The sequence below is a fragment of the Bubalus bubalis genome, chromosome 12 (assembly GCF_019923935.1).
Source record: "Bubalus bubalis isolate 160015118507 breed Murrah chromosome 12, NDDB_SH_1, whole genome shotgun sequence".
NCBI classification, from domain to species: Eukaryota; Metazoa; Chordata; class Mammalia; order Artiodactyla; family Bovidae; genus Bubalus; species Bubalus bubalis.
In genome coordinates this window covers 46605275-46625630 of record NC_059168.1, presented here as the reverse complement: position 1 = coordinate 46625630, position 20356 = coordinate 46605275, and the positions used below count along the sequence as shown (strand labels likewise).

Sequence of the window (20356 nt, the reverse complement as noted above, 5' to 3'; positions counted from 1 at the left end):
CCATCACTACCAGGAAATCTGCATCCCAGAGATGCCCACCAGGGAGCAGGAAAATATTTGCCCTTACTAAGGTGGGAGATGTGTTCTTATTCGGGAGCAGAAACACGTTCCTCAAGTCTACATCCTTTCACACTGCTAAGGGTTGTTTTCCACCAAATGGATCTAATCGTATTTCTAGTAGGACCCCTTTCACCCCACCTCATACATATTAGCATCCTCAGAAGAAAGGCTCTCAATCCATTCAGAATCTTATTATTGCCTCCATAATTATTATAGTTATGACTATGACAGTCATTCTAAGGAAAATTATCCAAATGGAGGATGGCAGAGGAAGGCAGGGGCTGTGTGGCTCTGAGCAAAGTTAAAAGGCCAGCAAATAGAGAGAGATGTCCATGGCTGTCCTCCAGGGTAAGCTGGCTGTGAGCAGCAGGGGTGGAGAGTAACCACACTATGGTCTAAAAAAGCCCTTTCCTCCCTCTTCCTTCCCAAGCATTGTCCACCTCCTTTTTTGTTTTAATATTTATTTATTTGGCTGTGCCTGGTCTTGGTTGCAGCATGCAGGATCTGCAATCTTTTTAGTTACAGCATGTGAATTCTTAGTTACTGTGTATGGGATCTAGGTCCCTGGCCAGGAATCGAATCCAGGTCCCCTGCATTGGGAGTCTGGAGTCTTAGCCACTGGACCACCAGGGAAGTCCATGTCCACTCTCCTTTTATAATGTCTTTAGTCCCCCTCACTTCCTCTCTATCCCCTCTGAGATTGCCCTCACTCAGGTCCTTATCGCCCTATGCCCAGATCATTTCAATGCCCCTGTCACCCACCTCCCAGGCTCTGGGCTCCTTCTAATGAAACCCCAGAAAGGTCTTCCCCACATAGATAGTATGTCACTCCCCTATGCAAAATCAGTTCTCATTTATTAGAACATACATGATGAAGTCTTCATCATGGCTTGAAAACCTTCATATCCCAGCTGTTACTTTATCCTATCAGCCCAGAGATGGACAGACAGACTCACAGTTCCTGCACACACACCACTTGTTCATACCTTGTGGCCCCTACTTCTCTTAGCCTGCCAGTCTGAAAGTATCTCATCGTCTTTCCCTCAAAGCACCGGCTCAGACTGCCCCCTCCAAATATTTCCCAGTGTTGGGATTGTTTTCTCTTTCATCTCTCCTAGCATTTTATTTGAGTCCAGGATACTCTGCCTTGGCTTTGAGCTACTAGATCATGTCCAACTCTTTGAGATCCTATGGATCTTGTCCTTTATTATCTCCCATCAAATATTAAAGCTCACAAGTTTGCTCAAGTTCATACTGTTAGTTCCCCCTAATTGACACTCTCTAGAGGTCAGGATCTATGCCTGAGTCACCTCTGGTGCTAGTATTTTGCACCCGGAAATAGTCAGAGCTGAAAAAATGCCTGGTGAGTTTCAAATGTATTTCATCACCTTCCTTGGACTTGTTCTCACAAAGACCCTAGGAGGTAAGTCCTGTGTAATGACCATAGGTGTTACACATGGGCAGACAGAGGTCAGACAACTTGACCCAGGCCAGACACCTAGTGATGGAATCATACATAGAACCGAGCTCCATACATAAAAGCAAGGGTGGACCCAACCTGGGGGTTGCATCCCCTGGTGGGGAAATGCCCCTGATGACTCCAGTGAGTCATAATACTGTAAGTTAGTGATTAAGAGTCCAGGTCTGGGCTTCCCTGCTGGCTCAGTGGTAAAGAATCTGCTTGCCAATGCAGGAAACACAGATTCAATCCCTGGTCTGGGAGGATCATGCTGTGGAGCAACTAAGTCCATGCACCACAACACCTGAGCCTGTGCTCTAGAGCCCAGGAGCCACAACTACTGAGCTCACATGCCACAACTACTGAAACCTGTGCACCCTAGAGTCCACTCTCTGCAACAAGAGACGCCACCGCAATGAGAAGCCAGAGCACCACAACTAGAGAGTAACCCCGCATCTCTGAAACTAGAGAAAAGCCCACACGGCAGTGAAGACCCAGCGCAGCCAATAAATAAATGTGCTGTATGTGTGCTTAGCTGCTCAGTTGTGTCTGACTCTTTGTGACCCCATGGACTGTAGCCCACCAGGCTCCTCTGTCCATGGGATTCTCCAGGCAAGAATACTGGAGTGGGTTGCCATGCCCTGCGCCAGGGGATCTTCCTGACCCAGGGATCTATCCCAGGTCTCTCACATTACAGGTGGATTCTTTACCATCTGAGCCACCAGGGAAGCCCAATAAATAAAAAAGTTATAAAAAAATAAAAGAATCCAGATCTTGTGTCTGGATCCTGGTCTCATCATTTCTACAATTTTGGGGATTTTTATTGACCTCGCTGATTCCTCATGTAACAGCAACCTCCTAAAATTGCATATAAATTAGACAGCATCAAATATCACTGAATCAGGTGCATCCTGATACAAAGATAGAGCTTGGTTGTCATTAAGTCAGTAGTAAGAGCATTGAAAAACACAGGACTCGGGTTTCTCTTTTGTGCCTGGGAATAGTGGTGAGGAGTCCAAAGTACCATCCCAGGAATGGGGAGGAGAAGGAGAGGCTGGAAAAACATCCCCTGGTCGTCTGAGCACATTCCCAAGATACCAGGCCACCCATCCGGCATTTCCCAAGCAACAAGTCACTGTCATTTCCTCCCCCATGCCCTGGGAAAGTGTGCAAATTGAGTTCATTCCATGAGCCACTGTCTCCTGTTCTCAGGCCCAGTCGTGACCCTTGCCAGCTATTTGATACTCAAAGAGCCAGGTATCCACCATATTGAATGTGGGCCCAGGCTGAACCCTAGGCATGCAGGGGCTGAAAGCAGCTTGCTCAGCTAAAGTTAGAAATGGTGCATGAATGAGATGCCGTCTTGCTCCTCTGAATCCTGAGCAGTAGTCACTGAATCCAGTCATCCAAATGGAAGGCAGAAGACAGGAAAAAAATGAGAAGACAGAACAATGACAGGGAATCAGGAGTTGCCTGAAAGTCAGCCTTCCTGGGTTCAGATTTCTGTACCACTACTTCTTTTATTTTTTTAACTTTTTATTTTGTATTGAGGTATCATTGATTAACAATGTTGTGATAGCTTCTGGTGTACAGCAAAGGGACTCCGCCATACATTCCACATGTGTCCATTCTCCCCCAAGCTCCCCTCCCATCCAGGCTGCCACGTAATGGGGAGCAGAGTTCCCTGTGCCATACAGTAGGTCCTTGTTTACACCATCACTTCTAACTGCATGGTGTTGGCATTTTGAAACTCATTTCCTTGGTTTAAAAAGCCAGCATCTGTATCAGAAAATTGTGAGGATTAAATGAGGTGATGATGGGCTTCCCTGGCGGTCCAGTGGTTCAGAATCCACCTGCCAATGCAGGGGCCATGGATTCACTCCCTGGTCCAGGAAGATTCACATGCTGAAAGGCAACTAAGTCCCTACACCCAAATTACTGAGCCCACTCACCATAATCACTGAAGTCTGCACACTGTAGAGCATCCGTGCTCCTTGACAAGAGAAGCCAACACAATGAGAAGCCTGTGCACCGCAACAAAGAGTAGCCCCTACTGGCTGCAACTAAAGTCTACATGCAGCAGCGAATGTCTAGCTCAGCCCAACATAAATAAATAAATAACTTTTAAAAAGTGAGATCATAGATGGTCCTATTGGTAAAGAACCCACCTGCCAATGCAGGAGACATAAGAGGTGCAGGTTTGATCCCTTTGTCAGATCCTCTGGAGGAGGGCATGGCAACCCACTCCAGTATTCTTGCCTGAAAAATCCCATGGACAGAGGAGCCTGGTGGGCTATAGTCCATAGGGCAGCAAAGAGTCAGACACGACTGAAGGGACTTGGCATGCCACAAAGCTCGTCACACAAATTCTTAGCACAACACCTTCACCCGGACCAGTGCTCATCTGGATAACAAGGTTGTTGCTGATGTTAATTTGACCCTGACACAGACTGGCTGAATATTTTTATTCTCATTTCAGAGTTGAGTAAACTCTGCCTCGAGAAGTTAGGTGCCTTGCTTGAGGTCCCAGGGACAGTCCATAGCAGATTCTCTAACTCAGTTTTCCCTCTGTTTCTACCAGGGACCCCAGCAAGGGATCCAGAGGCCTGAGGAACTAGGACCAGAATGGGCAGTCTTCTTGGGAAATCAGAGGACGAGAAAGATGCAAACCGAGAATCAACTGAGCCCAGCCTTTGGGTAAAAAAGCACTACAAATCATTACATGGGACCAGATAAGAGCATGTGTGCCGAGAAAGCCTCTCTCCTCTACTTGCCCAAATTGCCAACTTGTGCAACATTTAACCATTCTCTCCCCGCCAGACGTATACCTGAGGTCATTTAAGTCATGGGAAGTCTTACTACAGGGGCAGGTGTGAAGTTCCTTCTAGAAGGAGTCCAAAGACTGTGCGTATAAGCAGCAAAGGCAGGAAGGCCTCAATCTTGCTCCCAGGGCCATTTCAGGATGGCTTGAGCTGCAGAAAAAGACCACCTCTCTAGGACCTCCATGGGCTTCTCAGGTGGCTCAGTGGTAAAACATCTGCCTACTGATGCAAGGAGACACAGGAGATTTGGGTGCAATCATAGGGTTGGGAAGATCCCCTGGAGGAGAGCATTGCAAGCCACTCCAGTGTTCTTGTCTGGGAAATCCCATGGACAGAGGAGCCTTGTGGGCTATAGTCCATGAGGTCACAAAGAGTCAGACACAATTTAGAGACTGAACATGCAACACAAGCTAGGACCTCAATCTATGGATCGGTATTTGACCCCAGGTGAAATCTGCTTGGTTGAAGCATCAAGGCAGTATCGATTGACCAGGAACTGCAAGAGGAGGGGGTGACCCCAAGAGTAACAAATGACTTGAGGGACTCATGCAAGGTGGCATTCATCACCCTTTAGCTATTGTCGTGAGGTCACTGGGAGCTCACCTTTGACTCGCCATTGCCCTGGTCCCAGCACCTATATGATGGCATGACAGGTAGTCCATATATAGCTGTCAGATGAACAAATAGAAGCCACCATCATTCGAACTGAGCTTAGTTACACCCTTAAGCAGTATCTCTCTCCTTTGGTCCTTACGATAGCTCTGAGAGTTCTCCTCGGCACACGCTGTTATCTAAGATTCACGGAGAATCTTCTGGAAGCATCAAGCTAATAAACAGAAGCACAAGAACTTCTGAGCATGATCACACGATCCTGTGAACTCTCTATGCTGCCACCCTTGGGGTGATGGGGAGGCAGGGGGATGGGGAGGGCTGCAGGCTGCTGCATTCTGGGACAAATGCCAGCTCTCTGCATCCTTCTCCTTCTTATGCATGGGTTGCCAGAGGAACCAGAAGTTTGGGCCCCATGTGGCAACTGCCCTAGGCTGTCCTGGCATCATTCTCACTAGCTTTTCTGAGAAGAGCCAAATAAGACATTTTCAAAAGAGCGATGGCTTTTCAGTGGACAGAACTGGAATCTAGGACCAGCTCAGCTCTCCACTGGCCATGGGTCCCTGGCAAGTCATAAAATATTTCTCTTCCTCACTTTCCATGTATGTCACCTGGGGTGTGGTGATGTGGACTTAAATGGCAAGGGGGGACTTCCCTGGTGGTGCGGTGGATAAGAATCCTCCTGCCAGTGCAGGAAACACAGGTTTCATCTCCAGTCTGGGAAGATCCCACATGCCTTGGGGCAACTAAGCCTGTTTGCCTCAAGTATTAAGCCAGTGCACCACAACAAGCGAAGTCACTGCAATGAGAAGCCTGCAGAGTGCAACAGAAAGTAGCCCCTGCTCTTTACAACTAGAGAAAGCTCGCACGAGGTCATGAAAACCCAGTGCAGCCAAAATAGGAAAATAAATACATTTTTTAAAAATGTCAACAGGAATGTGGAAGGACTTTGGGTGGTACCTGGCACATTACAGATGCTAAAAAAAATTGTCATGAGGGATAAATGAGAAAATACATGCCAAGGGCTTACCACAGGGCAATTTGACACCTGGATTCAATTTGATACCTGGATTCAGTGATCGTTGCTGCTACAGTTATTGTTTCTGACCAGCTCTTGTCCCTGGGGTAATGTCTGTCCAGTGGCCTCACAACGGGAGCTCCCTCCCTCCCTCTGGCCAATGTGCCTTCCTTCTCCTGGGGTCCCTGACAACCACCCCCCACCTCTCCACCCTCACTGGTCCTCTCAACCACTCTGAGCTGCCCATTATTCAGTCCTCTGGGCCTCAGCCTCATCTAGCCTGGCCCTCAAGATAAGGCCCATCACCGTCTTCCCCGAACCGCTGGAGCCCCTGCCTCTCAAAAATCCATAGAAAATGTCGGAAAACCTTGGGTCATGACACACTGCCTTGGGGCTCTGTCGTATTTTTTCTGTCTCTTTTCTCAGCTGGGCAAATTTTAAAATTTTATTTATGTATTTTTTCAGTCATTTTTACATTTTATTTTTAATTTATTTATCTTTGGTTGCCCTGAGTCTTTGTAGCTTTGCACGGGCTTTCTCTAGTTGCAGTGAGTGGGGGCTACTCTTTCTGTGGTGCATGGGTTCTCATTGCAGTGGCTTCTTTTGTTGCAGAGCAGGGGCCCTAGGCATGTGAGCTTCAGTAGTTACAGCACATGGGCTCAGTAGTTGTGGTTCCAGGGCTTAGCTGCTCCTCAGCATGTGGAATCTTCCTGGACCAGGGATCGAACCTGTGTCCCCTGCATTGACAGGCAGAGTCTTATCCACTGCACTACTAGGAAAGCCCCTGGCCAGTTTTAATCATCTCATGTCCATTTTGAGCACATTCCTCACCTGAGTTGCCCAAAATCTCCTTCTCACTGCCCAGGTACCTGATTCTATCCCAGGATTCCTTTCTAGCTGGTGACTTGGCCTCCATCATTGGTGATCACCTTCCCACATCCCATCCAGGATGACCCACAGATCACATGGCACAGCTATGGGCATTCGAGAGGGGGTGGTGAGACAGGAAGGGAGGGGCTAGAAGGGTGCAGGCCTGGGGACCCCACCAACCAGAGCCCTGATGGAACAAGTGATACCTAATGTGGAGCCTGGCACCGAGTAGCTGCTCAGTAAACACCCTGTTACTCATGCCCTGTGTTGACATTTAACATTTTAAATTGTTTTCAAAAACACCCCAAGTATGCTGGTATCCAGGATCAGGCTGCCTACAGCTCTGCCATCTTATGGACTCCATGTCTGGGCAGAAATTGAAGAGAGGGAGGCTTACCCAGCTCCTGTGACATAAGGTAATATGCTAGTGATAACCCAGAGCCCTGGGGAGAGGGCAGGGGGACTGTGCTGGGTCTATGTGAAGAGCTCCAGTCTAGAGGGAAAGATCAAAGGTAGGAATGGACATTTCTGATCATCAGAAATCAGATGTCCTCAGAAGTCGTGACTCTCACTGTCCCCTGCCATCCAGGACAGTAGGGTTGCAGGCCTTGAACCTTGTGAGAAGCATCAGTGTCTGTTGTCCTGGGAAACGCTGGTCACCAGCCTGGCTCACCTTCTGTGTTCACAGATGCAAAGTGGGAAGCAGGCTGGAGGAGCCGCTCTGTGGAGGAGATGGCCCAGAGGTCTGCAGAGGGCCTGTGGGGGATAGGAGAAGGGGGCATGATTGAGCCTGGGAACAGGCATCTCATTTAGGCTCAGGGGGCAAGGAAAGTGGCCCACAGAACTTCTTGAAATTTGGGAGTTGGTCCAGATCAGTGGCCTCTAACATTAGCAGGTACCCGAGCCATCAGCTAGTGCATGCATGCTAAGTCGCTTCAGTCATGTCCAGACTCTTTACAACCCTGTGGACTGTATGCCAGGCTCCTATGTCCATGGGATTCTCCAGGCAAGAATACTGAAGTGGGTTGCCATGCCCTCCTCCAGGGGATCTTCCCAACCCAGGGATCAAACCCGCATCTCTTATATCTCTTGCATTGGCAGGTGGGTTCTTTACCATTAGTGCCATCTGGGAAGCCCCGTCATCAGCTAGAGGGCTTGTTAAAACACAGTTGGCCAGACCCTACCCCACCCCATAAGACATACACAGTATGACACACACACACACACACACACACACACACACACACACACACACACAGAGTTTCAAACTCAGGACATCAGGGATGGGGCCTGAGTCTGCATTTGGAACAAGTTCCCAGTGGGGCAGATACTGCTGATCCAGGGACCACACTTTGAGAACCACTGATCTAAGTGAGGGCTTTCCTGGTGGCTCAGATGGTGAAGAATCCACCCACAATGCAGGAGACCGTGGTTTGATTCCTGGGTTGGGAGATTCCTGGAGAAAGGCTAGGCTACCAACTCCAGTATTCTTGGTCTTCCCTGGTAGTTCAGATGGTAAAGCATCCTCCCACAATGTGGGAGACCTGTGTTCAATCTAAGTGAGGGCTTCCCCGGTGGCTCAGAGGGTAAAGAACCTGCCTGCCATTGCAGGAGACATTAGAGACGCAGGTTCAGTCCCTGGGTGGGGAAGATCCCCTGGAGTAGGAAATGGTCTAAGTGATGAATACTAGAGGTTCTTCTGCTATGAGGTTTTAGGATCTGATTCCCAAGAAGCACATAAATGGGAAGAAAAAATTGAAAATTAAAGGAGAATTTTATAAGAAATAAGAGGAGATAATTCCACACTTGTCACCTACCTGTGGCTGCAGGCAAGCACCCGGTCAACGGCCCGGGCCTTGCAGGAAAGGGATAGAAGGCACAGCAGACTCACTCTCACCTCCTGTCTTCTCTCAGGGTTTCTTTTCATCTGGTTTTCATTGGATTCTATGTGAGACCATATTTCACGATGCCAGCTGCTTGAGTCTGTAATGAAATACTTTATGTGAAAGCATTTTGAAAATATGAAGTCTAAGGCAGGGGGTTATTTTTAATGTATGTTTATATTTTCTGCTTTATCTCCTTCAAAACAGCAAATTATGATTGCAATAAAAGACTGAGATGTTGTTGATGGGAGAGAGTTGAATGGGATGGAATGGAACTGATTTGAATTAAATAAGAGTTGCATTATCTCCACTCATAGAAGACGAACACTGAATAGAGGTGGGAGGGGAAGCCTGATGACTCCAAAGATGAAAGAGACCAGCTGCTGGCAAGGACTGGGAAGTGGACTGCACAGTAAGTGCAGAGCATGGGTGTTGTGTTGAGTTCCACTCTTGGGGAATATTCACTCTCAGAGGGCCCGGAGCCACATGGAGACATGGTCTTCAGTACCCGGGACACCAGACTCTGGTGAGCCACAAATGCCTGGGGGCCTGCAGTCAGAATATTTGGAAACTTCCTTGGCAGTCCAGTGGTTACGATTTGGTGCTTTCATTGCCAGGGGCCTGGGTTCAGTTCCTGGTCAGGGAATTAAAATCCCACAAGCTTCTCTGTGCAGTCAAAAAAAAAAAAAAAAAAAGATTTTGGTGACCAGGTCCAAGAACGGGAGCTCAGGCTTTCTGACCCCTGGTGTCTTTCCCACCATCTCAACATCCTTCCGTGGCCTGGGGGTTTCTTCCCTATGAGAATAGCAGAGCACCTAAGACATGGACCCAGCCCCCACTCATTTGGGTTTTCTGTCTACCCTGTATGACTGCTCCTTCCAGCCATCTATCCTGGTGCCCCCTCCCCCCATACACAGGCACAGACATCTACAGGTTCTGAAAAGCTGGTCAAATGCAGTTTGTCCATGAGCTATACCATCTTCCACCCTAGGACAACCAAAGCCAGTGCCCTAAACCCTGTGCCTCTGAGTGCCTCCTAAGCCATGACTCTTCCCATGAGATGAGGAGACCGAAGGGCTAAGCAGACAAGCCCACTGGGAGCTCCCTCTCCACATGGACCATGGTCCAATACACATGCCTATCCCTGGGGGGTGGACAAGGGGAAGCGGTTGTGGGGAGGGCTGAAATGGTACCAGGATATCTGTACACCTGTGTGCAAAGCCCCTCAGGGTTCAGGTCAGAGCTGAGATGGGAGGGCAAGGTGGGCTTCAGTCTTGCCTATAAAACTAAGTGCCAACTTCACAAAGGGATTATATTCTATTTGTATTAGGAAAGAGGCTAAAGAGATGCAAGGCCAGAATCCCACCCAAGTGTCAGGGCCGACCTCTAGATCTGGCTAGAGGAGCCCAGACAGATGGGTATGCCACCTGCAGAGTCCCATGGCCCCCACCCTGCTGGTGGAATCACCCAGCATCACTCAAGGGTCCTTCTCCCAGGGATCAGCTACACTCTTCACTAGAGTTGTTTCAAGCCAAGATCCCGGTCCCTCTTGAGAACTCTTGTAAGTGGAGTGCCAGCCAGGGTGGCGCCAGGCAGCCCAGGCCTTAACAACCCCAAGACCTTCTCCTGACCTCTGCATAGGAATGGGGCCAACAGAAGTCCTAGATGAAGTCCAGTGGGAAATGTGTTTTGGAAACACAGCTGAGGCATCAAGGACCTGCTTTCCATGGGCAGCAGTGGAATTTAAACAGGCTGGGGCTCTGAGCTATTATCAATCAGATAAATGTAAGTCTTGGATTTAGGCTCAAAAATTCAGCTGAACAAGTATCAAATGGAAAAGAGTCCAATAACCAGATCATCAAGACCGCAGACTATCAGCATGCCACAAACTTACCTGAGCCAATAGCCTGCTAAAACAAAACCAGAAAACAAATGCAATTTTTGATCACATTAACAAAAGTATAAAAGACTCCAAATAAAGAAGGCTAAAATGGTTCAGCCCATATCTGGAGTGTTGTGTTCTGTTTTAGGTAGCTTATTTTTAAGGCTGTAGTTCTAAACCAGAATATTCTTTAATTAGTAGGATGATATGGTAAAGAAGTTAGAAAGCAGCCTTGAAAGGGTTTTTAAGGAAATGATTGTTAGGCCTAGAGAAGGCAGGAATCCAGGAGATTTAAGACCTACCTTCCAATATTTAAGGGGTTGTATGTTAGAATGTTTGTTTCAACCTGAATATGACAGTGGATGCTGAGAACAGAAATCCCATCAATAGAAATTGACATGCTTTTTTGGAGAACAGCGTGGTCTGCAGTACCAAGGCAAAATCCTCATGCTCTTTGGTCCAGGATTTCTATTGCTAGGAATTTAGCTTAAGGAAGTACTTAGAATGTGCAAAGATTTTCTTGTAATGATGCTTGTTGTTTGTTTAATCGCTAAGTTGTGTCCAGCTTTTTGGGACTCCATGGACTATAACCTGCCAGAAGCCTTTGTTCATGGGATTTCCCAGGCAAGAATAGTGGAGTGGGTTGCCATTTCCTTGTCCAGGGGATCTTTCTGACCCAGAGCTCAAACTCAAGTCTCCTGCATTGGTAGGTGGATTCTTTATCACTGCACCACCTGGGAAGGTACAATGATGTTTACTGTCACGGTATTTATAATATCGTTTAGAAACAGCCTAAGCATCCAGCAGTAGGGTAATGGTTACTACATTGTGATACATCCATGCCATAGAAAATTCGGCAACCCATAAAAATATATCTTCAAAGACTACTTAGTGATATGAGAAATGTTCACAATGTCAGTGAAAAGAATGAGCAGCATATAATACCTATAGTCAAATACAATTCTAATTTTATAAAACACATGCACAGGTGTAGGAGGATCTGGAAATAAAGCTTACCTTAAGAAACAGAAGGCTACTTCCACAAACAGTAAGAAATACACCAAAGTACTAACAGAGCTTATCACTGCAAGTTATATTTGTTGGTGATTTTTTTTTCATATTTATTTTTCTATGTTTTTCAAGTTTCTGCAATGCATATGTATTATCTTTATAATCAGGAAAAAAGTATTAAAAATATCTATAGAGAGGGGATTCCCTTGGTGGTTCAGTGGTTAAGACTCCACGCTTCCACTGCAGGGGGCACAGGTTCTGTCCCTGGTCGGGGAGTTAAGATCCTGCATGCGCATGGCCTCCTCCTCCCCCACCAAAATTTGTAGAGCTGTTGTGGGCTGAACAGGTGATACACTCGGGGATGAAGCAGCAGCCAGAACTGCTCAGTACCAGCTTCCCCATGAGGTGGAGGCCTCCCTGTTGCTGAGTGACAGGGACTGGGTGAAAGGTTGAGTAACAGGGCTGCTGAGTGTGAGAACCAAGGGCTTCCCTGATGACTTAGTGGTAAAGAATCCACCTGCCAATGCAGGAGACTCAGGAGACACAGGTTTGATACATGGACTGAGAGGATGTCTGGAGAAGGAAATGGCAACCCACTCCAGTATTCTTGTCTGAAAAAATCCCATGGACAGAGGAGCCTGGCGGGCTACAGTCCATGGGGTCACAAAGACTTGGACACAACTGAGCGACTGAGCACACGCTCATGTGGTTTAAAACTCTAGCTGATGGACTCCCTTGTAAAGTCTGCAGAACAGATTCAGTTCCAATCCCTGAAGCATGAGGTTTTCCCTAGAAACAAACCATCCACATGTAAAGCATCCTATCTTCTCCCCTCAACTTTGCTGCCTCACTCATCTGCAGCCGCTTGGCTAAGGTAACAAGGAGCATATAGTTCAGCTTCCTTTCACAGACGGCAATACTGAGTCTGCCATCAAAAGTTCTAGACACCAAGCCTGGGACAGTGATGCATCTGTCTCCTACCAAGGCTTTGGACTTCTGCAGCGGTCCCCCATCTTTTCAGCACCAGCGATCAGTTTCGTGAATGGCAATTTTTCCATGGACCTAGGGCAGGGGGGATGGTTTTGGAATGATTCAAGCACATTACATTTATTATGCACTTTCTTTCTATTATTATTACATTGGCTGCACCTCAGATCATCAGGCATTAGATCCTGGAGGCTGGGGACCCCTATTCTAGAGGTTTCGTTGAGGGAGTTATTTTCATGAGAGATCTTCAATGGGTCCTAGAAAAAAAAAAAGCCACAAATATAATAATGACTAGAACTATCTGAGCACTGATGCATTCCTGGGTTATCAGCCACTGCTCCTTTCCCCCTCTCCCCCCACCAGCTACACACATACACACGTGTGCACACAAGTACAGGCACGCGCACACACACAGTTTTCCCCATAAAGGCTCTGCGGGTCAACTAATTCAAGCAGTTCCTGACTTTCACCAACAGAGCATGGAAAGCAGGGGTTGTTTTTAGAAAAGTCAAAACTCTTTTTGACCCCATGGACTGTAGTGAGCCAGGCTCCTCTGTCCATGGGATTCTCCAGGCAAGAATACTGGAGTGGGTTGCCATTTCCTCCTCCAGGGTATCTTCTCAATCCAGAGATCGAATCTGTGTCTCCTGCATTGACAGGTGGATTCTTTTACCTGAACCACCATATTTCCAGCTCTTCCTACACCTGAAACATTTTCCAAGATAAGGCAGTCTTTGGCTATGAATATATACTTACCAAGAGTCAGAAATGCCAAATTGGACCATTTCACACAGCAGGATCCTTCACTGCCAATCTTCATAACATCATGGGGAGAGGATATGAATATCCCCCTAGAACAAGCAAAAAATCCTAATAACCCAGTATAAGTATATACTGTATGAATTTGAGAAGCTCAGCTGACATTTCTTGATGTCACTCTCCTGCTTTATAAAGCGAGAGTGGGATCACCAAGGTACCTCCCAGTTTTAAATTATATAATTTCACCCAGCTATAAATGGATCTAGACCAAGGGTTAGCAAACTTCAGTTGGTGGATCAAATTCAGCTCACTGCCTATTTTTGTAAATAAAGTTTTATTAGCACACAGTCACGCCTGTTTGTACATACAATCTATGGCTGCTTTCATAACACAACAAAGTTGAGCAATTGGGACAGAGTTGCCATATAGCCAAAAATAATTGCTCCTTGCTCTTTTTCAGAGAAAGTTCCCCAACTTCTGGTCTAGACCATTAGAAACTAAGGTAGCCTTAGTTAGATAACAGGAAACCAGGTATTCTGTTGGGAACACACAGCAATGTATCCATAAGCCGGGAATCTATTCTATTTATATTTTGAGCCTGTGCCACCTCTTGGGATCACGCAGCAGGCAGCAAACTTATGAGACGTGTTAAGTAGAACTTTCTTGTCATTGTCCTAAAACTGCTGCTTTTGAGCTTCACTGAGTGTGCCCTTGGCAGGCACCTGCCTCCTCCCCTTCCATTCCCTCCACTATCCCATAGATTTCCATTACATTCTTGGTCGCCCTTCCTCTTTCCAGACTTTACTGTTTGGTCTTTCTTTTGAGTTCGTCCTCAAACAGAAGGCTCTCTTTCCCCGCGAGCATTTTAATTGCCCTTCTCTGGACCATGTCCGGGTTCATTACATCTCTGAGGGGCTTATGACCCAAACCGCACATCTTCAGGAACACACTGTGGCTTCGAGCAAGGAGGGAAATTTGGACCCTGGGGCTCATGGGGTGGAGGGCCGAGCCCTGTGGTCAGACTTGGACTGGAATCTTGGCTCCCAAAGATTCCAGTTATGAGGCTTCATGGGTAAACTGCAAGGCTGCCTCCAGAACCTCTAAGGTTGGTTATAGTCATGAGCTGGTGAGACATGGGACACAGTGCAGACCCTGCAAGAATGCACAGCCTAAATGAATAGTTGGCTGATGGTGCTCTGTGGATAGGCTTCCCAGGTGGTGCTAGTGGTAAAGAACTCGACTGCCAGGGCAGGAGATGCCAGAGATGAGGGTTCGATCCCTGGCTCAGGAAGAGCCCCTGGAGGAGGAAATGGCACCCCACTCCAGTATTCCTGCCTGAGAGATCCCATGGACAGAGGAGCCTGGGGGACTTCGGTCCATAGGGTCGCAAAGAGTCAGACATGACTGAAGCGACTTAGCAGGCACACACACCGTGTGGATGCCCATCTTTAGAGATGTGTATTTGTATGTGTGTGTGTATATAGTTCAAATCACAACTGATTCCTCTGAAGATAAGACTCTCTCTCTCAGCTGCTTCAGTTGTGTCCAACTCTGCGACTCTATCGACTGTAGCCCACGAGGCTCCTCTGTCCATGAGATTTCCCGGGCAGGAATACTGGAGTGGGTAGCCATGCACTTCTCCAGGGGATCTTCCCAACCCAGGGATCAAACCTGCATCTTCTGCATTGCAGGCAGTTTCTTTACTGCTGAGCCACTGGGGAGGCCCATATATATATACAATAATTTTTAAGCTAACAACATGTTTCTGAGCTGAACATTAGGCTCCTTGTGGGCATGCAGCCTCACCCATGTTTCTGCATACTCAGGGACCAGTATGGCACCTGTGACATATCGAGCTGCCTCGGTGAAGGAACCCTGAAGGCCACCATGAGGCCCAGAAGAGTAAATTCCAGGAGAATTTAAAGCCATAAATGAGGAGCTATAATTGCTTCATAAATACCAGGTAATTCGTATTTTAAGCTGATCAGCTCTCAGAACCAGAGTGTAAAATGTTCTTTAGCCAACTGTGATTGAACACGGAATACGAGCCAAATCCCTTCAAATAGGACGTGTCCTTTGCACCCCTAAGTATTGGTTTACAACTCATTAGCTAACTGACAGAGCACTGGGAGGGCAGGGTTGGAAAAGAAATGTAACCCTGGCGGGTCCCAAGCCATTGTCACCTGGAGATAATACATCTCTGAAATGTGAAGGAAGTCCGTGAGAACCCATTTTCAATCTGTCTCACTCAGTGGATATCCCAACCTTTAGCAAATACTCTCTTTGCGACCCCATAGGCTGTAGCCTGCCAGGCTCCTCTGTCCATAGAATTCTCCAGGCAAGAATACTGGAGTGAGTAGCCATTGCTTTCTTCACGGGATCTTCCCAACCCAGGGATCGAACCCAGGTCTCCTGCATTGCAGGCAGATTCTTTCTCATCTGAGCCATCAAGGAAACCCCTAAGGGAATACAGAGCACCCCCTCTCTTCGTGCTCTTGGACCTTGTGCCCTGCATCTGGTGAGTATGATTGGACTGAGTTTCCTGGGAACTGCTCACCTGGCAAGTGGCTCATGTGTCCCTCACCTGCTGGGTCACTACAGCGGAGAGTGGCCTCAAGAGGCCCTTGTCCCTAATCTCAGGGTCGACCATCTCAGACCCAGACAGCCAGAGCCAGATTACCTGAGAGCTGAGAGCAGCCCAGAGCATCTCCCGCCTCACCTGGATCAGCCCCGAGTAACTCTCAGTGTTTCAGAAAAGCACAAGAGTTTCCCATTACCCCTGAACAGACCCCTATCTCTAATCAGGATCACGCATTAATGACAGAGACAAGTCCTCAGGAAGATGAAAGGCCTTGTATAATTAAAAAGATAAGAGTGGGCCTGGGAGAAGGAAATTGGGATTCAATTAACACTAGCGTTCTTCCCTCTGCCCTCCCCCACTATCGAATGTTCCACCAAGAAGTGCCCTCTCTCCTCCCTAAGAGTGAAAGGCTGAAGGGCTCTTATTTATGGCCTGGTTGGAGTGGGGCCTGGGGCCTTCCTCGGCCCAGGGAGTTTGTTTACTTAGAGTTCAGGAGGGGAGGGGAAGAGCAACACGAATCCTGCAGAAGGAGGTAACGAGCTGCTTTTGACTCCTTTTCTTGCCTCGCCTTAGCTCCTCTGATCTTCTTGACAGGGGAAGAAAAATACTCAATAGAAGGTCTATTTCCTTCCTCCTTCAGCCCGAGGCTGACACAACAGGCTAAGGGTCACTGCTGAGAAAGCTCTGTTGGGGTTATTTGTCTTGGGAAACCCGGCCACTTCCCCCTTTCCGTCTTTCTCAGGTTTCCATGGAGGCAGAGGGAAGATAAGGTTGGAGACACAGCTGCTCAAAGGGTCTGTGGGACAGGTGGGAGCCCAGCTCCAGAGACCCCTACTCTTGGGGAACCTCTGAAGGGTTCTGAAGCCAGGAGCAGTTTGCTGAGGTCCCTGGTCTTAGCTGGGCTTGGCAGGGTGGGGATAGTTTAGGGGGCTTCAGGGACGAGCAGCAGCTCACAATAGGTCTGTGAGATTTGTTTCCAAGATGCCTTTGTTGTTGTTGTTCAGTCACTAAGTCGTGTCGGACTCTTTGCAACCCCATGAACTGTCGCACGTCAGGCTCCTCTGTCCTTCACTATCTCCCAGTGTTAGATCAAAATCATGTCTATTGAGCTGGTGATGCTACCTAACCATCTCATCCTCTGCCAACCCCTTCTCCTTTTGTCTTCAATCTTTCCCTGCCTCTTGCAACTATTTAACTTCTCAGCGAAGGCAGCCCTAGGCCCCAAGACCTTATGGTAATAGAATATGGTGGTCCATTTGGATGGATGGGTTAGGTTTTGGAAACTCTCCTTTTGTGAAAGGATGGTGAAGGCTTCTCCCTGCCTCTCTTTTCAAGGGTTTCATGGAAACCTGAATCAGAACCCCACCCCCCCCACTGGAAAGCACCTCTCAGTCAGCCTGCAGGGCCCTCGAGGCTGTGTGTCACCAGACCAACGGGATCCATGAAGGTAAGGAGGATGGCGTTGAGGAAACCAGCCCAGGACATCTGGGAACGAGAAGACAGAAAATGTATGACAGCTGGAAGGAGTGGAGAAATTTGCAGATAGAGCAGAATTATCCATCATATTAGATCTTGTTCTATGCCCGCTTAATCACCTGGAAGCTCTATTCAAGGTTGTATATTAACCTCACTTACTACACGGCGGGCACCTCAAGTTCAAGACCTTTAAAGCCAAACTCCACATTTTAACCATCCAATCTCTTTTCCTCTCATGTTCCCTACTTCAGCAAATGCCTCCGTTAGGACTTTCTAAGCCTCGGTTATTCAATCCACAACATGGAAGAAGCAACACCAGTTCTGTCTCCTTCAGGATTGACAGAATCAAAGAGAGAAGCCAGAAACAAACACGTTTTGGGAAATTTATCAACAAAATGAGAGGCAGTTCACCAAAACTGGAGACCTTGACTCTCCTCTTCCTCATGGCCCACATCAGTCACCTCCTTACTGATCTGGCAGCCTGGATGGGAGAGGAATTTGGGGGAGGATGGAGACGTGTATGTATAGCTGAGTCCCTTCACTGTCCACCTGAAACTACTACAACATTGTTAAGGGGCTATGTGTGATAAGTTGCTTTCGCTGTGTCCTACTCTTTGTGACCTCTGGACTGCAGCCCAGCAGGCTCCTCTGTCCATGGGATCTCCAGGCAAGAATACTGGAGTGGGTTGCCATGCTGTCCTCCAAGGGATCTTCCCAACCCAGGGATCGAACCCAAGTCTCCTGTGGCTCCTGTATTGCAAGCAGATTCTTTACCGGAGCCACCAGGGGAAGCCCTAATGGGCTATACTCTAATATACATTAAAATGTTTTCCAAAAAAAGGTAGAGACGCTGAGGCTTGGAGAGGTTAAGTAGCCTTTCCAAGATCACATTATGCCTAGAGGCAGAAACAGGTAAAGAAGCCAAGCACTTCTAGTGTTTTCTCTTTGTGAAAATCCAGCTTCTGAAATCACATTATGTAGGCATTTACATCCTTAGTTATTATCCATGGCCTGCTCTATTTTCTAAGAACTGCTTGCTGCATGCTCTAGGGCACAGATGGGGACAACAGCATCACAGGTAGATGAAGGCGTCACCTCCACTTTAGGACAACCTGCTAAGCTAGCCTGAGTATCGCCAGCCATCAATTGACAAGCCTCAACTGAGTGCCTGCCATATGACAAGTGTCAAAGAAGCCAAGGCTACAGGATGCATTTCCTAGAGGCACAGTTCAATAGAGAGCCAGGGGGTGAAAAAAAAAGAGAAAAGAAAAAATAAGAAAGCTATAACATTTGAGCTTAAAATGTCACAGGGAGCCAAGGAAGTTGTCTGATGGATTGCCCTGTCATCTCCAAGCCAAAAGAAAAAAAATTTCAGATCCATCAATGTGTTCCTGCCCTTTTAATCCAAACAATATTTTACAGCATTGGAACGTGAAGAAATTATTTTCTTAGACATTCAACAATGTGTGAGGATTGCCGAGCACTTCACCAGAAAGCAGCAAGTGAGAACCACAGGTTGTTCTAATGTCTGTGCGTTGATCCAGATTATATGTAAAAGTATACTGTAGCATACATGAGAGCCTACAAGGTGCTATATGTTTATGTATTCATTCATTCACTCATTCATGGGGAGCCCACTGTCCACATGGCTCTGCCCCAGACATTGAACATGAAGGGACACATGTGTACTTGTGCTCCAACTGCCCAGGTCAAGGCCAATTCCTGCCTGCCCTGGACCTGCTCCTCACTCTGGCTGGCTTCCTAGTCAGTAGGCATGTTGTCCAACGTCCTCTCAGGCTTTTCCTGTATGCTTCTACCACCTGCCCCTTGAATTAAGCGTTTGACTCTTGGGCCCAGGTGCTATGGCACCACAGCTTTACTTTAGACTGGCTTCATAGCAAAGGCATCCGAGTGAGGTGATATGTGATGCGGGTATTTGCCAGTTCTCAAACAAGTCCTGCCTTCTCTCATCCTCGGGTCTTAACTCACAGTGCTTCTGCCTCCTCTAAGCGATCCTTCCTGATCCCCTCAGTCAGAGTGATCTTCCCCTTTCCCATCATACTTGGCTCCTCAGTGATCTGCTTTGTATTTGAATTATCCATATGTGCATCTACCTCTACTGCTAGATGTGAGTCATCGTTGTGTGTGCTCAGTCACTCAGTGGGTGTCCAGCTATTTGCTACCCCATGGAGTATAGCCTCCTCTGTGCATGGAATTCTCTAGGCAAGAACTCTGGAGTGGTTTGACATTCCCTTCTCCAGGGGATCTTCCCAACCAAGGGATCAAACCCACGTCTCCTGCACTGGCAGGTGGATTCTTTACCACTGAGCCACCAGGGAAGCCCACATTATTGTTATTATATTGCCAATAAATGGTAAGTACGTCTTTAAGTCAGCCTACAACTTATTTTCGTGAGGGGTACTTCCAAGATTTGACTCACTTGGGACAGAATCTATTAGAAAACATTCATGTGGCCTTAGTTTAGATATGCTACAAAATACATCCTTTGGTGCCATTCTGGTTCCAGACACTTTGACATATATTAAAAATTCAATTTAATCCAATTCTCAATGAAACTTCTAGGGTTGAAGTAAGTATTCTCATTTAATAGATGAGGAGACTGAGGCTCAGAAAAAATTAAGGCTGTACTCAAAGTCATACAAATAATTATCAGAGCTGGGATTTTAAACCCTTTTCTTCAAGTCCCATATTCTTCTCACTATACCACTCCTGTAAAGAAAGGTCTTAGTGAACTGAATTATTTGGAGTTCCTTCTCATAATATATTGACTCAAGAGCTTCACTGAATTTTCTAGCTTATCAGAAATGCTGAGATAGACAAAGTATTTGGTGAAATGGATTACAGAACCCAGAGACAGATCTGCAGGTGGATGGACACCACTTAACACAGAACACAACCGATGTTGCAGATCAACAAGG

General features: G+C 47.2%; 1 long non-coding RNA gene across 1 annotated transcript; it reads left to right on the top strand.

Annotated features, from left to right (window-relative positions):
* Positions 1-16289: 16289 nt before the first annotated feature.
* On the top strand, positions 16290-18112 carry LOC123328707. The gene is made up of 3 exons (XR_006543733.2): positions 16290-16473; positions 17277-17388; positions 17669-18112. It is a non-coding gene; the product is annotated as an uncharacterized LOC123328707 (long non-coding RNA).
* Positions 18113-20356: the final 2244 nt, after the last annotated feature.